The following is a 17306-nucleotide window of genomic DNA, read 5'->3' on the forward strand; positions in this document are numbered from 1 at the left end:
ACCTGTCTGTGCTCTTATGTCCATCAGCCGGTCAAGATCGCACCTGCCACTGCTTTTTTGTTTCTCAGCCGGTCCATTCTGCACCCGTAGTTCCTTCCAGAGTCCCTACAGTGCCTGCCTGCATTCTTCATCCCTCCTTCAGGCCGTTGCAGCCTACCCACTGAAAGGGGTCAGCTGCCACCTTTTGTAGGTCAGCCATGGAGTAGCATCTGTTGCCTCCTCTTTTTCCCTCCTTGGGTCACAGTTTTCGCCTGCTGCCACTTACAAGAGTTGGGTTTTGGTAGGCCACCTAGATATGCCCCTCCACGCTTTCATAGGGATATGGCACAGTAGTTCCATCATCTTGCCAATTACAGTCTACATCTGCTGGGTTGGCTGTAGTGGAAGAGGTTTCAGTCTCCGATATACTGGTTCTGCTCTATTGCAATTGATGCCATTTTCTTGGTTTCTGCCACTAATTTTTGTAAATGTGTAGATCTTTTGTTGGGTCTCCTTCATGCATGTTGCCTGTAGCAATAGGACTCTCGGACTGTTAGGCCTCCACTTCCTTGGAGTCAACTACCCATATAACTATCCTAATATTTTTCTGGCAATAGTAGTCTACGAAACTCATATTTGTGTCACCTGAGTGTGGCTTTGTATGAAAGCATGTTGAACTGTTGCATGAGGATCCCTCACCCACCTCATCTTACTTTGACGTCAGTTGAAAGCTGCAAATGCTGGCCCAGACCACAATACCTCATGCATGGAAGATTGCTGCCATGCCATGCTGCAGTTTGCAGTGTGTTTGAATTGAGGCTGCTTTCCTGGTGTTTCCCGCTTATTTGATGTGTTTTGGCAGCTTTTGGGGCCGTTTAACCCCTTAAGGACCAGGGGTATTTCCGTTTTTGTATTTCCATTTTTTGCTCCCCTTCTTTCCACGGCCATAACTTTTACATTTTTCTGTCAATATGGCCATGTGAGGACTTGTTTTTTGTGGGACGAGTTGTACTTTTGGATGGCACCATTGATTTTACCATGTCTTGTACTGGAAAACAAGAAAAAAATTCCAAATGCAGTGAAAATGCAAAAAAGTTCAATTCCACAATTGTTTTTTGGATTTTATTTTACCATGTTCACTAAATGCTAATACTGACCTGCCAATATGATTCTCCAGGTCAAAGTGGTGAAAAAAAATCCAAGGTTTCTATAAAAAATGTTGCCATGCTCAGAGACCCATTTTTGGGTTCTGGGGCCTGGTAAGGGATTAGTTGTTACGCAGCGATCTGACGTTTTTATTGATATGATTTTGGTGTGTATATGTTTTTTTTTATCGCCCGCTATTGCATTTTATTGCAATGTGGCAGCGACCAAAACAACGTAATTCTGGCATTTCAATTTTTTTCTCCCTACGCTGTTTATCAATTGGATTAAAGGTACCTTCACACATAATGAGATCGTTAACGATATCGTTGCAACATCACGCTTTTTGTGATGTAGCAACGATCCCGCTAACGATCTCGTTATGTGTGACAGCGACCAATGATCAGGCCCCTGCTGGGAGATCGTTGGTCGTGGGGAATGATCAGGACCTTTTTTTGGTCGCTGATCACCCGCTGTCATCGCTGGATCGGTGTGTGTGACGCCGATCCAGCGATGTGTTCACTTGTAACCAGGGTAAATATCGGGTTATTAAGTGCATGGCCGCGCTTAGTAACCCGATATTTATCCTGGTTACCATTGTAAAAGTTAAAAAAACAAACAAACACTACATACTCACATTCCGATGTCTGTCACGTCCCCCACCGCCAGCGTCCCTGCACTGACTGTCAGCGCCGGCCGTAAAGTGACGTCACCGCTGTGCTCTGCTTTACGGCCGGCACTGACACAGTCAGTGCAGGAAGCTGACGCCGCGGGACGTGACAGACATCGGAATGAGAGTATGTAGTGTTTTTTTTTTTTTTTACTTTTACAATGGTAACCAGGATAAATATCAGGTTACTAAGCACGGCCCTGCACTTAGTAACCTGATGTTCACCCTGGTTACCCGGGGACTTCAGCATTGTTCAAGACAGTTTCAACGATGCCGAAGTCTTTCCCCGGATCGTTGGTCGCTGGAGAGAGCTGTCTGTGTGACAGCTCCCCAGCGACCACACAACGACTTACCAATGATCACGGCCAGGTCGTATCGCTGGTTGGTAAGTCGTTTAGTGTAACGGTACCTTAAGTCTTTTTATATATTTATAGATCGGGTGATTTTGAATGCAGCGATACCAAATATTTGTATATTTGATTTTTTTAATTGTTTTATTTTGAATGGGATGAATGGGGGGCGATTTGAACTTTTATATTTTTTTATTTTTTCTATATTTTAAACTTTTTCTTACTTTTTACAAGCTTAAGCAGTCTCCATGGAGATTAGAAGCTGCGGTCATCCGATCGCTTGAGCTACATAGAGAGGGCTACAGCCCAGTTCTATGTAGCAGAAATTCTCACTTTCTATGAGCATCGGCCTTAGGTGGCGCACATTGCGATCCATTTATGCCATACACAGGGATCTCCTGCATACCCCGGATTGTCATGCCAACCCATCGGTGACTCGCGGTCATGTGACACGGGTGCTGATGGGAGGGGTTAGTGACGAGCTTCCTGCGTGTGCATATTAAATGCTGCTGTCAGAATATCAATACCATCAGTGACGGTTTGGACCCTTTCACATTTTGGTCTTCAAAAATGGATGACTGTCCTAAGCTCGCCTCACACGCCTTGGAGGTTTTATCATGCCCACCAGCTAGCATTCTCGCAAAATGTGTCTTCAGCGCTGCTGGTGGTGTCATGATGGATTCGACCAGCCGGCTGTCCCTTGAAAGTGTAGACCACCTAACTTTCATCAAGATGAACAAGTCATGGATCTGTAAGGACTTTTGCACCCCAATCGCAGACTGTACAGACTAGGCGATGTTGCATTTTTTAGTATCTTGCATTAATATCACATAACTGCACTCTGTGATATCTTTAGTGTGGCTTCTGTGCCTGCTGTAGCTATTGCTGCTGCAGATGTTAACAAAAATTTGTGGAAATGTGAACAGTCATGGTTGGTCTACCTCCAAGGCGTAAGAGGCGAGCTCAGGCCACTCATCCATTTTTGAAGACAAAAATTTGAAAGGGTCCAAATCCTCCCTGATGATTATTCAGTTCAATATACTCCTGTCCTCTCTATTCATTTTCCAGACTTGGATTAAAAATGTGTCAAAGGACTCCCAGAAATTGCTTCTTCCACTTACTGCAGCTGCTGTGGCTAATGTTTTTGCACTGAAGAATTGACATGCAGGAGGTTGGAAGTCTAGAGCTGTGATGCAAACTGTGTGCCTCACTGTTGTCATGGGGAAAACCTCTCTTAAGGTTGCGTAAAAGCGTGTTTCAATACTCCAGCATTCACGGGTCTCTTTCTAGGCCGGGAAGCATCGGGAAAATTTGGTCTGACAGAGTGGCAACCCAGTAGTCAGCAATATTTCGACTCATAAGTATACATGGATCGTGTTGCAGATAGTGCAGCAAGAAGGCACTCATATATTGGGCTCTTCCATGCAGTCCAAGCCCATGCTGTGTTAATGGTTGGGTAACACTGATGCTTGTTTCCTCCATCCCCTCCCACTAACCACGAACAAGAGAGAGGGGATGATTATCCTCTTCATCTCCTGACAGTTGCTTGTCCATCACTTCTTCCAGCCTCTTTTTGTTCAACAGTTCTTGCACCTTTGCTAACAGTTTGACTGTTATCAAAATCCCAGATTGATCACAGTAAACCACCTTCCCTTGGTACCTGCCTGTGAGATGACAGTCTGGAACTGAGACAATGTTATTCTTTCCACATCCTACTCTTCTTTCTCCTCTTCCTGTGGGACCACCACCTCCTCCAGCAGGCTTTTCAAAGACTGATCAAGCATAAAAAGTATATGATTGGAATAGTGATGCTGATGACGGCGTCGTCAGCGCTAGCCATCTTAGCAGCCATTTCAAAACTGTGCAGAAGGGTGCAGAGCTATTATGTGCCCACTCCGTAAACCTGATACGCACCACGTCCATACTGCTTTGGTCCAGGCTATATGACATGACGTACTGCATCAGGGATCGTTGTTGCAGCCATAGTTGCTGCAACACGTGCAGAGTGGAATTTCACAGTGTCGGCACATCGCATATCAACCTATTAAGTGGCATAAACAAAGACCTCTGTATCGATGCAAGTCTGTAACCTGAGGGATGCGAACAGTGGAAGTGAGCACACAGCTTCACTGCTTTTTGCAGCAGTTCACCCAGGCCAGGGTTGTGGCGGAGAAAATGCTGTGCACCAGGTTGAGGACTTGAGCCATGCAAGGCACGTGTGTGAGCTTGCCTTGCCATAGGGCCATGTCCAGATTCACACCATTATTGGATAGAGCTTTCCCTAGGTGCAGGTTCAGCAGAGACAGCCATTGCTCAAACTCAGCCCTGAGAGCTGTCCATAACTCTTCAGCTGTATGACTGCGATCTCCAAGGCATATCAATTTTAACACTGCATTATTGCAGTGAGCCCTGGTGGTGGGGATTCGCTCTGCACAGTTGGAACGGGTGTCTCATTAAGGCTGAGGTTGAGGGCACAGTTGGAGGCCCCAGAGGAGGTAGAGAAGCAGGCAGAAGAATTAAAGAACATAGGAAATACAGATATTTGTCCTGCAAACCTTGGAGATTCCAAGGCTTGTGGAGCAGCCCCTTCTGCGCCTACCCCCACTGCCACTAGAGTCACCCAATGCCCAGTCATCGAGATATAACGCCCTTGGCCATGTTTACTCCTCCAAGTGTCTGTTGTGAAATGCACCCTGGCAGACATAAATTTAGTCAAGTAAAGGGTGATGTTGTTTGTGACATGCTGATGTAGCGCAGGTACAGCTTTCTTAGAAAAGTAATGGCGACTGTGCAACTGGTACATGGGGACAGCAACGGCTATCAGCTTTTGGAAACTGCCTGTATCTATACAGGCGGAAAGGCAGCATTTCTGTGGCCAACAGATTGGAGATGGTGGAGTGAAATCTTTTAGCACTTTCAGGTGTAGGACCACAACTGCGGGACTATGGGCTGGCTGCATTGCTGAGAGAGGGTGGAGTACGGTGAACTGGACAAACTGCTGGACCATGAGGAAGGTGCAGGCACAGATGTTATGGTAGATTGAGAAAGTTGTGGAATACTCGTTCTCGGAGGCCTCTATAGCTTAGAATAGATGCTACAAACAATTTGAAAGAGAGATGTCCCCTACTGCTAATGTATGACATTAATAACACGCAAAATAGTTTTGATTCTGTGGATGAGGCTTCTATAACATAGAGTAGATGCTGCAAACAATATGAAAGTGAGATGTCCCCTACTGTATAACATTAATAACAGAAATATTTTTGGGGGACCTGTGGATGAGGTCTCTAAATCATAAAATAGATGCTACAAACAATGTGAAAGTGAGATATGGATATCCCCTACTGTATGACGTTAGTGACAAATATTTTTGGGCCTGTGGATGAGTCCTCTATAACATAGACTAGATGCTACAAACTATTTGACAGTGAGCTATTTCCCGGATCTGTACATTCCTAAACCAAGAATCTTCAAAATCCCTAGTCCATGCCCTTATCTCCCGCGTTGACTACTGCAACTTCCTGCTCTGTGCCCCCCCCTCGAACACTCTCGCACCCCTCCAATCTATTATAAACTCTGCTGCCCGACTAATCCACATGTTCCCCCGCTATTCCCCGGCCTCTCCCCTCTGTCAATCACTTCACTGGCTCCCCATTGCCCAGAGACTCCAGTACAAAACCCTAGCCATGACATACAAAGCCATCCACAACCTGTCTCCTCCATACATCTATGACCTCGTCTCCCGGTACTTACCTGCACGCAACCTCCGATCCTCACAAAATCTCCTTCTCTACTCCCCTCTTATCTCCTCTTCCCACAATCGCATACAAGATTTCTCTCACATCACCCCTACTCTGGAACTCTCTACCACAACATATCAGACTCTCGCCTACCATTGAAACCTTCAAAAAGAACCTGAAGACCTACCTCTTCCGACAAGCCTACAACCTGCAGTAACCACCGATCGACCAAACCGCTGCACAACCAGCTCTAACCTCACCTATTGTATCCTCATCCATCCCTTGTAGATTGTGAGCCCTCACGGGCAGGGTCCACTCTCCTACTGTGCCAGTCGTGACTTGTATTGTTTAAGATTATTTTCCTTTTTTTTATATGCATTCCCCTCTTCACATGTAAAGCGCCATGGAATAAATTACGCTATAATAATAAATAATAATAATTCCCTACTGTATGACTTTAATAACATAAGAATTTTTTTACGCCTGTTGATTAGGCATTTATAACAGAGTGGATGCTACAAACAATTTGAAAGTGAGATGTCGCCTATTGTATGACATAGTTGATCAGAGTGTGATTTGTATATTCGACCAGGTTCCCTCGGAAAAGGGAAAAAATGGTCATGTGGTCCTAACTAAAGGGCCAGTTATGTGAATAATGAGCTGTGGGTTGTTGACCTGTTTCATGCTGCTGTGAATCTCTGACAGCAGCATTTAACACGATCACACCCGGAGCGTGCCATTAATCCTGCCCATCGGCGCCCTTTTCACATGACCGTGGGTCACCGATAGGTTGGTATGACAATCCGGGCTTTGCAGGAGATGCCTGTGGATGTCATTGCCTGACAGCTATGAGAGCCGCCCAGCGGTCAAGACTCATAAGAAGTCAGCATTTCTGCTACACAGAGCAGGACTGAAGCCCTCTTCTGTATAACACAAGTGATCGGATGATCGCAGCTTCTAGTCTCCCATGCAGACTACTGAAGCAAGCGCAAAGTAAAAAAAAAAACCTGTTTTTAAAAATATTTTAAAAAATAAAATATCTAAAAGTTTAATTCACTTACCATATATACTCGAGTATAAGCCGACCCCCCTAATTTTGCTACAAAAAACTGGGAAAACTTATTGACTCGAGTATAAGCCTAGGGTAGGAAATGCAGCAGCTACCGGTGAATTTTAAAAATAAAAATAGATGCTCCATACTGTTCATTATTGCCCCATAGCTGCCATATAGTGCTCTGCACCGTTCAGTATTGCCCCATAGCTGCCATATAGTGCTCTGCGCCGTTCAGTATTGCCCCATAGCTGCCATATAGTGCTCTGCGCCGTTCAGTATTGCCCCATAGCTGCCATATAGTGCTCTGCGCCGTTCAGTATTGCCCCATAGCTGCCATATAGCGCTCTGCGCCGTTCAGTATTGCCCCATAGCTGTGCCATATAGTACTCTGCATCGTTCAGTATTGCCCCATAGCTGCCATATAGTGCTCTGCACCGTTAAGTATTGCCCCATAGCTGTGCCATATAGTACTCTGCATCGTTCAGTATTGCCCTATAGCTGCCATATAGTGCTCTGCACCGTTTGTATTGCCCCATAGCTGTGCCATATAGTACTCTGCATCGTTCAGTATTGCCCCATAGCTGCCATATAGTGCTCTGCGCCGTTCAGTATTGCCCCATAGCTGCCATATAGTGCTCTGCACCGTTCAGTATTGCCCCATAGCTGCCATATAGTGCTCTGCACCGTTAAGTATTGCCCCATAGCTGTGCCATATAGTACTCTGCACCGTTCAGTATTGCCCCATAGCTGCCATATAGTGCTCTGCGCCATTCAGTATTGCCCCATAGCTGTGCCATATAGTGCTCTGCACCGTTCAGTATTGCCCCATAGCTGCCATATAGTGCTCTGCGCCGTTCAGTATTGCCATATAGCTGCCATATAGTGCTCTGCACCGTTCAGTATTGCCCCATAGCTGCCATATAGTGCTCTGCGCCGTTCAGTATTGCCATATAGCTGCCATATAGTGCTCTGCGCCATTCAGTATTGCCCCATAGCTGCCATATAGTGCTCTGCGCCGTTCAGTATTGCCCCATAGCTGTGCCATATAGTGCTCTGCACCGTTCAGTATTGCCCCATAGCTGCCATATAGTGCTCTGCGCCGTTCAGTATTGCCCCATAGCTGTGCCATATAGTGCTCTGCACCATTCATTATTGCCCCATAGCTGCCATATAGTGCTCTGCGCCGTTCAGTATTGCCCCATTGATGTGCCATAGAAAGCTGTGCCATTGCTGCTGCTGCTGCAATAAAAAAAAACACATACTCACCTTTCTTGCTTGCTGCTCCCGGCGTCCGGTCCCGGCGTCTCTGCGCACTGACTGATCAGGCAGAGGGCGCCGCGCACACTATACGCGTCATCGCGCCCTCTGACCTGCACAGTCAGAGCGGAGAGACGCCGGGAAGATGGAGCGGCGCCCGGCGGGTGGAACGCGGACAGGTGAATATTACATACTTACCTGGTCCCGATGTCCCGCTCCCTCTGCCTGTCACACGGTCTTCGGTGCCGCAGCCTCTTCCTCTATCAGCGGTCACCGGCACCGCTGATTATAGAAATGAATATGCGGCTCCACCCCTATGGGAGGTGGAGCCGCGTATTCATTTCTCTAATCAGCGGTCCCACGTGACCGCTGAAGAGGAGAAGAACTGCAGCACCGAAGACCGTGTGACTGGCAGGGGGAGCGCCAGGATCGCCGGGACTATGTGAGTATGCCTCAGCGCCCTCACCCGCCGACCCTGCCACCCACCGTGACTCGAGTATAAGCCGAGAGGGGCACTTTCAGCCCAAAATTTTGGGCTGAAAATCTCGGCTTATACTCGAGTATATACGGTAATTCAAAATAACACAATTAAAAAAAATAAAAAGACATATATTTGGTACTGTCGAGGTCAGAGTTGCTCAATATATCATTTTTTTCACGATAACGCGATAAAACCGCATTAGAAACCGCAGACATATGCATCCTATCACTTAGAATGCATTCTGCAATTTTTGTGCACATGATGAATTTTTTTTCCATGAAAAAAACGCATCGCAGTAAAAAAAAGCAGCATGTTCATTAATTTTGCGGATTTTCTACGTTTTTCCCGCTATTCTATGCATTTGGGAAAAAACGCACAAAAAAACGCACCCAAAACGCCCCAATAATGCATGCGGATTTCTGGCAGAAATGTTTGGTTTTTGTCAGGTAAATTTCTGCAAGAAATCCTGAGGTGTGCACATACCCTCAATGTATGAAAATAAGTGATTCAATCTGTAAACAGTGTAATGAGAAATAATGTCAAATCGCCAGAATCACGTTTTTTTTGTCAACGCATCATTGCATTAAAGTTCTATAACGGGTGATCGAAACATCGCATGTATCTACAACAAAATGGTATAAATAAAAACAACAGCTCGGCGTGCAGAAAGTAAGCCCTCGCCCAGCCCCAGATTCTGAAAAATGGAGATGCTACGGGTTTTTGAAAATGATGCAATATCCTGGAGAATCATAAAGTCGGGTCAGTTTTAGAATTTAATGAACATGGCAAAAAAATATGTGGAATTGCACTTTTTTTTGCAATTTCACCGCACTTGGAATTTTTTTCCAGTACACTTTATGATGAAAACAACAGTGTCGTTTATAAGTACAACTCTTTCTGCACAAAACAAGCCCTCACTTGGCCATATTGACAGCAAATAAAAAAAAGTTATGGCTCTGTGAAGCAGGGGAGCGAAAAACAGAAACTTAAAAAAGGAAAATGGCCTGGGGGTGAATGAGGTAAAGATATTCTAATTTCTAACAAATAAATACAAACAGAACTGATTAATATTGCTAAATACAATGAATAACCATAATTTTATATAAGCATTAAACAGTGTTCAGCTGTTGAATTAATTATCACATTAAGGCTACGTTCAGACTAGCGTTATGCTAGTGTGCGTCGCGTTAGCGTCGGGCGACGCAGCGGCGACGCATGCGTCATTCGCCCCTATACTTAACATGGGGGACGCATGCGTTTTTGTTTGTTGCGTTGTGCGACGCATGCGTTTTTTTTGCCGCAAGCGTCGGACCAAGAAAACGCAACAAGTTGCATTTTTCTTGCGTCCGATTTTCTGCAAAAAACGACGCATGCATCGCAAAACGCAGCGTTTTTGCGTGCGTTTTGCCGCGTTTTTGCGTGCGTTGTGCGTTGCGTCGCCGACGCAGCAGCGCACAACGCTAGTGTGAACGTAGCCTAACATTATATTCAAAAGAATGAAAGGTGCAAGTTACCTTCAAGTCCAGACGCTCTACCAGATATCAGAGAGGCTTCATTCACAGGAAGAACCTGAAAACATGTGAACAATGGATCACTAATATATATAATGTAAATTAATTCATTATTAAACTACTGGTGTGAAGTCAGTGTAAGGGGTTGGACTGAGAAGTGCAATCACACCCCCCTACAGAAAGAGGCCACATCAAATGCGTTATTATACTAGAACAGGGAAGCATTTGAGCTAAATTTTCAGATGTTATTGCAGCGCTGGGGTCCTGGGTTCAAATCCCACCAAGTACAATATCTGTATGGAGTTTGTATGTTCTCCCTGTGTTTGTGTGGGTTTCCTCACACCCTCCAAATACATAATAATAGGGAACCTAGATTGTGAGCCCCAACGGGGACAGTGAGGATGATGTTTAGAGCAATGTGGAATGAATGGTGCTAAATAAGTGTCTGAGGGTGACAGAGCAATACACCTGAAAGGTGTCATTAAATCAGAATGGGGGCAATACACTTGGATGCTACATTTTACCAGGATGGGCGACATTATACCAGAATGTGTGAAATTATACCAGAATGAGGACATTATACCAGGATGAGGAACATTATAACAGGAAGGGGCCCAGGATGGAGGAAGATGTTGTAGCATGAGGCTCATGATGTGGCACTGGATGGTTCCAGGACCAGGATATTTTTACTGTAAAGATCCCAGGATAGGGGTGATTATTACTAAAAAGTAGCCAGAATGGGGGACATTATTATATGGAGAGTGAACAAATACTGTATGTCTTTAAAGGATCTAGAATGCTACAAGGTCCCATATATCTAACCAACATGTAGTAGAAGCCCAGGACCCAAGGAACTGTAATTCTGCCACTGCCTGTGATGCATATGCTCCAGCCCCAATGTATACTGAGATGTATATTCTTTAGCTCCAATGTTTCCTGTGATGCATATCTTCCAGCTGCCCACTTTCTGGTATGTTCTGTTCAGTCACAAAGTACAACTATGTCTTGTGTGTGCCATCAATGGAATATCATTTGTCAAGCATATGGCGTTATGGTGGGAGGTAGGGCAAGACTGGCAGCTCAGAGAGTGCTCACAGTAGTACTATATCTTTATTTATTATTGTGCGATATAAAGTAATGAAAAAGATGGAAAAGATACAGATCATTAACCGTTCATGTTTTTTTCTGTTTGCTTATAAGGTACAACAAACATTATAATTTACATTAGTCATTGGATCCAGTCACCTGACATGAATTGTCTGTTTGCGGCTTTTATGTGTATAGTAAAGCAGAGAAACCACATGTTCTTATCTCCAGCTCAGCAGATTAAGGAGTTAATCACATTTAGATTTGGTTTATGTTCATTGTATGTATTGCCTTTATGCCGAAAGCATCCATAGGCTGCCAGTAACCCGACAAGCAGGGGCGTAACTATCATAGTCACAGCGGTCGCCACTACAACTGGGCCCGGTGGGTCAGGGGCTCGGCAGGTCAGAGGCGCGCAGACACAAACAAAAGCTTCAACCCACAATGCATGCTTCTGGGCCGCCAACAGGGAATTACTGCCCTTACTGGCCTATGGGATCCGATGAGCAGAGGGGGCCCCTACTGGCCCGCAGTGGCAGAATTCTGCTGCTTCGGTAATTGATTGCGTGTCCTCCGACGCATGATCAGTTACAATCTGTTGCCGTGCAGGAGCTTCCTCCCACACAGCAACAGTTAACAGCCGCCGGCTAATCACAGGCCGGCAGTTGATGTCAGCACACACTTCTCCGACGTATGACGTCACAGTCATACGCCGGAAGACACTGCTCGCCTCAGCCAAATCGTAAGGACATCGCTGGAGCTCGGCCAGGTAAGGAAAAACTTTTTTTTTGTAAAGCCGCGGTGTGGGGCATATTATACTGGTATAGGGGTACATTATACTGCTGTGGGGCTGCTATGTTTTATGCTCCTGTGGAGCTGCTGCATTTTATTCTCATTTGGGGCTGCTGTATCTTATACTCCTTTGGGGCTGCTGCATTTTATACTCCTGTGGGGCTGCTGCATTTTATACTCCTGTGGGGCTGCTGTATCTTATACTCCTGTGGGGCTGCTATGTTTTATACTCCTGTAATGCCTACAGCTAACTGTTTCCTAGACCGTGGGCTAGGCAGAACTGTCCCACTATGGCTGTCCCCTGTGGACCCTGCATCCACCACATTAACCCAGTGCGCCGTGATGGACACATAACGTCCCTGGCCATGCCTACTGGTACATGCATCTGTTGTCAGGTGCACCTTTCTACTGACTGATTGCTTCAGTGCATTGACAATGCGGTCTTTGACATGCTGGTGGAGGGCTGGGATGGCTTTTCTCGCAAAGAAGTTCGACTGGGTAGGTCATAGCGTGGTACTGCGTAGGCCATCAGGGCTTTGAAAGCTTCGCTTTCAACCAAATGGTAGGGCATCATCTCTAACGAGATTAGTCTAGCAATGTGGGCGTTCAAACCCTGTGTACACGGATGACAGGATGAGTACTTTCTTTTCCTAATGAGAGTCTCATGTAGGGTGAGCTGGACTGGAGAGGTGCATATGGTGGAACTAGGGGGGGTGGTGGTGGACATGGCAGATTGAGAGAGGGTTGGTGATGGTATTCTTGATGTTGGCCTACATACAGTGTTTCCTACCAAGAACCTTGTGATTCCCTGACTGCTTTGGCCTTGCGACGACACCTCCACATTTGCTGCTGGTGGTGTCCTAACCAGTGGCCTTACTGTGAGGGAAGCAATGTAGCGTTGCTGACTACCTTCATTCTGAGCAGGTGCACCAACGGTACTGGACGTTTGGTAGTTAGTCCAGGCTTGTTAAATGTCTACGCATGCACGTTGTATTTAAATTTAGGAGATTCTTCCCTCTGCTAAAGGTCTTTGAGCACTTCTTACAGATAACTTTGCACTGATCATTCGGATCTTGGTTAAAAAATTCCCACACTGCACTCTTCCTACTATGGAATACCTTTTCAGGCATTGCACGCTGTGCTACTTTCACTGGATGGCCACGCTGTCCTAAAACTGTTTTTGGTTTTGACAAACATTTCTGGCCAGATACGGGCCTGCCAGATGAAAGCAGTTGTGATGTAGATGGCTGCTGCAGATCATCCTCCTCCGCTTCTGAGCTACTGGCAGCGGCACCCTCTTCCCCCAATGGCTGCCAATCTGGGTCAACAACTGGGTCATCTATCACCTCCTCTTCAATGTCATGTACACCTTCCTCTGTGTCACCGTGTAAGGTGCTATAGCATTCGTGACGGGGCACCATAGTCTCATCAGGGTCAGATTCTGGCTCAGTACACTGCGAGGGCAATGTAGTGATCGGAGTCAATGGAACAGCATAATAATCTAGCTGTGGCTGTGCATCTGTGCACTCCATGTCCGATTCATCTTGTCATTGGCTTTTAACAATTTCCCTCTCTAACCCAGGCACGGTATGTGTAAAGAGCTCCATGGAGCAAATTGTAGTTTCGCCTGCCGCATCCTTAACTTTTGGTTTGGGTGAAGGACACAAGGAAGCGACTTGTTCCTGACCAGGAGCATCCACTGACGACTCGCTGCTTTTGATTTAGAACCTTCTGAAGAGGAGGCGAAAGAGCTAGAGGCTGAGTCAACAAGGAAAGCCAAAACTTTGTCCTGCTGCTCTGGCTTTAAAAGCTGTGCAGGCACAGATATTATGGTACATTGAGAAAGTTGTGGTGTGCTCGTTCTCTGAGAATGATCAAAAATAGCAGGCCTCTGAATGAGGCCCCTATAGCTTAGAATAGATGCTACAAACAATTTGAAAGTGAGATGTCCCCTACTGCTAATGTATGACATTAATAACATGCAAAAATTCTTTGACTCTGTGGATGAGGCCTCTAACCTAGAGTAGATGCTACAAACAATATGAAAGTGAGATGTCCCCTACTGTATGACATAAGTAACAAATATTTTTGGGGGGACCTGTGGATGAGGTCTCTAAATCATAGAATAGATGCTACAAACAATGTGAAATAGATGCTACAAACAATGTGAAAGTGAAATATGGATATCCCCTACTGTATGACTTTAATAACATAGGAATTTTTTAGGCCTGTGGATAAGGCATTTATAACATATGTAACTTTTCACATGTAAAGCTCCATGGACTCACATGTAAAGCACCATGGAATAAATGGCGCTATAACAATAAATAATAATAATAATAACATAAAGTGGATGCTACGAACAATTTGAAAGTGAGATGTCGCCTATTGTATGACGTAGTTGATCAGAGTGTGATTTGTAAATCCGACCAGGTTCCCTCGGAAAAGGGAAAATATGGTCATGTGGTCCTAACTAAAGGGCCAGTTATGTGAATAATGAGGACAATGTGATATGATAATCCTCTAACATGGGAATGTGCTGCTGCACTGCAGGTACTCTGTTAATATTTTGATATAATTTATCTTATATGACCTCTTCACCACATACATGTCGTGTCTCCCCCTGAGCCCCCATCTTTTCCAACACTTGTTAACTGATTTCAACAGCTGACATGTGACTAACAGCTGCGGGTTGTCGACTTGTTTCATGCTGCTGTGAATCTCTGACAGCAGCATTTACCACGATCACGCCTGGAGTGTGCCATTAATCCTGCCCATCGGCGCCCTTGTCACATGACCGTGGGTCACCGATAGGTTGGTATGACAACCCGGGCTGTGCAGGAAATGCCTGTGGATGTCATTGCCCGCCCAGCAATGAGAGCCACCCAGCGGCCGAGGCTCATAACAAGTCAACACTTCTGCTACACAGAGCAGGACTGAAGCCCTCTTCTGTATAAGGCCGGTTTCACACGTCAGTGGCTCTGGTACGTTTGGTGACAGTTTCCTCACGTACCGGAGACACTGACTCACGTAGACACATTAAAATCAATGTGTCTCTGCACATGTCAGCGTGTTTTCACGGACTGTGTGTCCGTTTGAAAAACACGGAGACATGTCAGTGTTTGTGGGAGCGCACGTATTACACGGACCCATTAAAGTCAATGGGTCCGTGTAAAACACGTACCGCACACGGATGCTGTCCGTGTGCAGTTCGTGTGCCGTGCAGGAGAAAGCGCTACAGTAAGCGCTGTCCCCCATAGGGGTGGAGCCGCATATTCATCACTGTAATGAGCGGTACCACGTGACCGCTCATACAGGAGAAGCTGCGGCGAGGAGAGGAAGCAGCGAGGGAGCCGGGGTAAGTATTATATTAACAGCGGGGGGGGGGGGGGGGGGGGGGGGGGCGCACAGGGAGTGGGAGGGGGGTGGGGACAGGGATCTTTTTTTTTTTAAAACACCAAAAAAAAAAAAAAGATTTTTCACATTTTCTCTCCACCGAACGCTGCTGGAGAGAAGAAATGAATGGCGGCTTCAGCACCAGATGCAGGGGACAGCGCTTAACTGTAGCGCTGTCTCCTGCACGATGCGTGTGGTGCCCAGTCGGCACACGGGCGGCACACGGATGCCGCACGTGTGCCATGCTGATGTGCCAAGTAAGCACACGGACACGGATAATTCCGGTACTGATTTTTCCGGTACCGGAATTATCTGGACGTGTGGGACAGGCCTAACAAGTGATCGGATGATCGCAGCTTCTAGTCTCCCATGCAGACTACTGAAGCAAGCGCAAAATTAAAAAAAAAACTGTTTTTAAAAATATTTAAAAAATAAAATATATAAAAGTTTAATTCATTTAATTCAAAACAACACAATCAAAAAAATAAAAAGACATATATCTGGTATTGTCGAGGTCAGAATTGCCCGATCTATCAATGTATAAAAATAAGTGATTCAATCTGTAAACAGTGTAACGAGAAATAATGTCAAATCGCCAGAATCACGTTTTTTTTGTCAACGCATCATTGTATTAAAGTTCAATAACGGGCGATCGAAACATCGCATGTATCTACAACAAAATGGTATAAATAAAAACAGCAGCTCGGCGTGCAGAAAGTAAGCCCTCGCCCAGCCACAGATTCTGAAAAATGGAGATGCTACGGGTTTTTGAAAATGATGCAATATCCTGGAGAATCATAAAGTCGGGTCAGTTTTAGAATTTAATGAACATGGCAAAAAAAAAAATGTGGAATTGCACTTTTTTTTGCAATTTCACCGCACTCTGAATTTTTTTCCAGTACAATTTATGATGAAAACAACAGTGTCGTTTATAAGTACAACTCTTCCTGCACAAAACAAGCCCTCACTTGGCCATATTGACAGCAAATAAAAAAAAGTTATGGCTCTGTGAAGCAGGGGAGTGAAAAACAGAAACTTAAAAAAGGAAAATGGTCTGGGGGTGAATGGGGTAAAGATATTCTAATTTCTAACAAATAAATACAAACAGAACTGATTAATATAGCTAAATACAATGAATAACCATAATTTTATATACGCATTAAACAGTGTTCAGCTGGTGAATTAATTAGCACATTAACATTATATTCAAAAGAATGAAAGGTGCAAGTTACCTTCAAGTCCAGACGCTCTACCAGATATCAGAGAGGCTTCATTCACAGGAAGAACCTGAAAACATGTGAACAATGGATCACTGATATATATAATGTAAATTAATTCATTATTAAACTACTGGTGTGAAGTCAGTGTAAGAGGTTGGACTGAGAAGTGCAATCACACCCCCCTACAGAAAGAGGCCACATCAAATGCGTTATTATACTAGAACAGGGAAGCATTTGAGCTAAATTTTCAGATGTTATTGCAGCGCTGGGGTCCTGGGTTCAAATCCCACCAAGTACAATATCTGTATGGAGTTTGTATGTTCTCCCTGTGTTTGTGTGGGTTTCCTCACACCCTCCAAATACATAATAATAGGGAACCTAGATTGTGAGACCCTCCAAATACATAATAATAGGGAACCTAGATTGTGAGCCCCAACGGGGACAGTGAGGATGATGTTTAGAGCAATGTGGAATGAATGGTGCTAAATAAGTGTCTGAGGGTGACAGAGCAATACACCTGAAAGGTGTCATTAAATCAGAATGGGGGCAATACACTTGGATGCTACATTTTACCAGGATGGGCGACATTATACCAGAATGTGTGAAATTATACCAGAATGAGGACAT

General features: G+C 45.1%; 1 protein-coding gene across 1 annotated transcript in view; it reads right to left on the reverse strand.

The window, feature by feature from the left end:
- The window catches only part of LOC138651037 (sulfotransferase 2B1-like), a 173279-nt gene extending 156530 nt beyond the window's left edge, over nt 1-16749 (reverse strand). The window contains exons 1-2 of the mRNA XM_069740975.1: nt 16692-16749; nt 10189-10243 (exon numbers count right to left, since the gene is read on the reverse strand). The gene's annotated coding sequence lies outside the window, so the exon portion shown is untranslated. The remainder of the gene's footprint in view (nt 1-10188; nt 10244-16691) is intronic.
- Between the last annotated feature and the right edge of the window lie 557 nt (nt 16750-17306).

This window comes from Ranitomeya imitator, chromosome 10 (assembly GCF_032444005.1).
Source record: "Ranitomeya imitator isolate aRanImi1 chromosome 10, aRanImi1.pri, whole genome shotgun sequence".
Classification (NCBI taxonomy): Eukaryota; Metazoa; Chordata; class Amphibia; order Anura; family Dendrobatidae; genus Ranitomeya; species Ranitomeya imitator.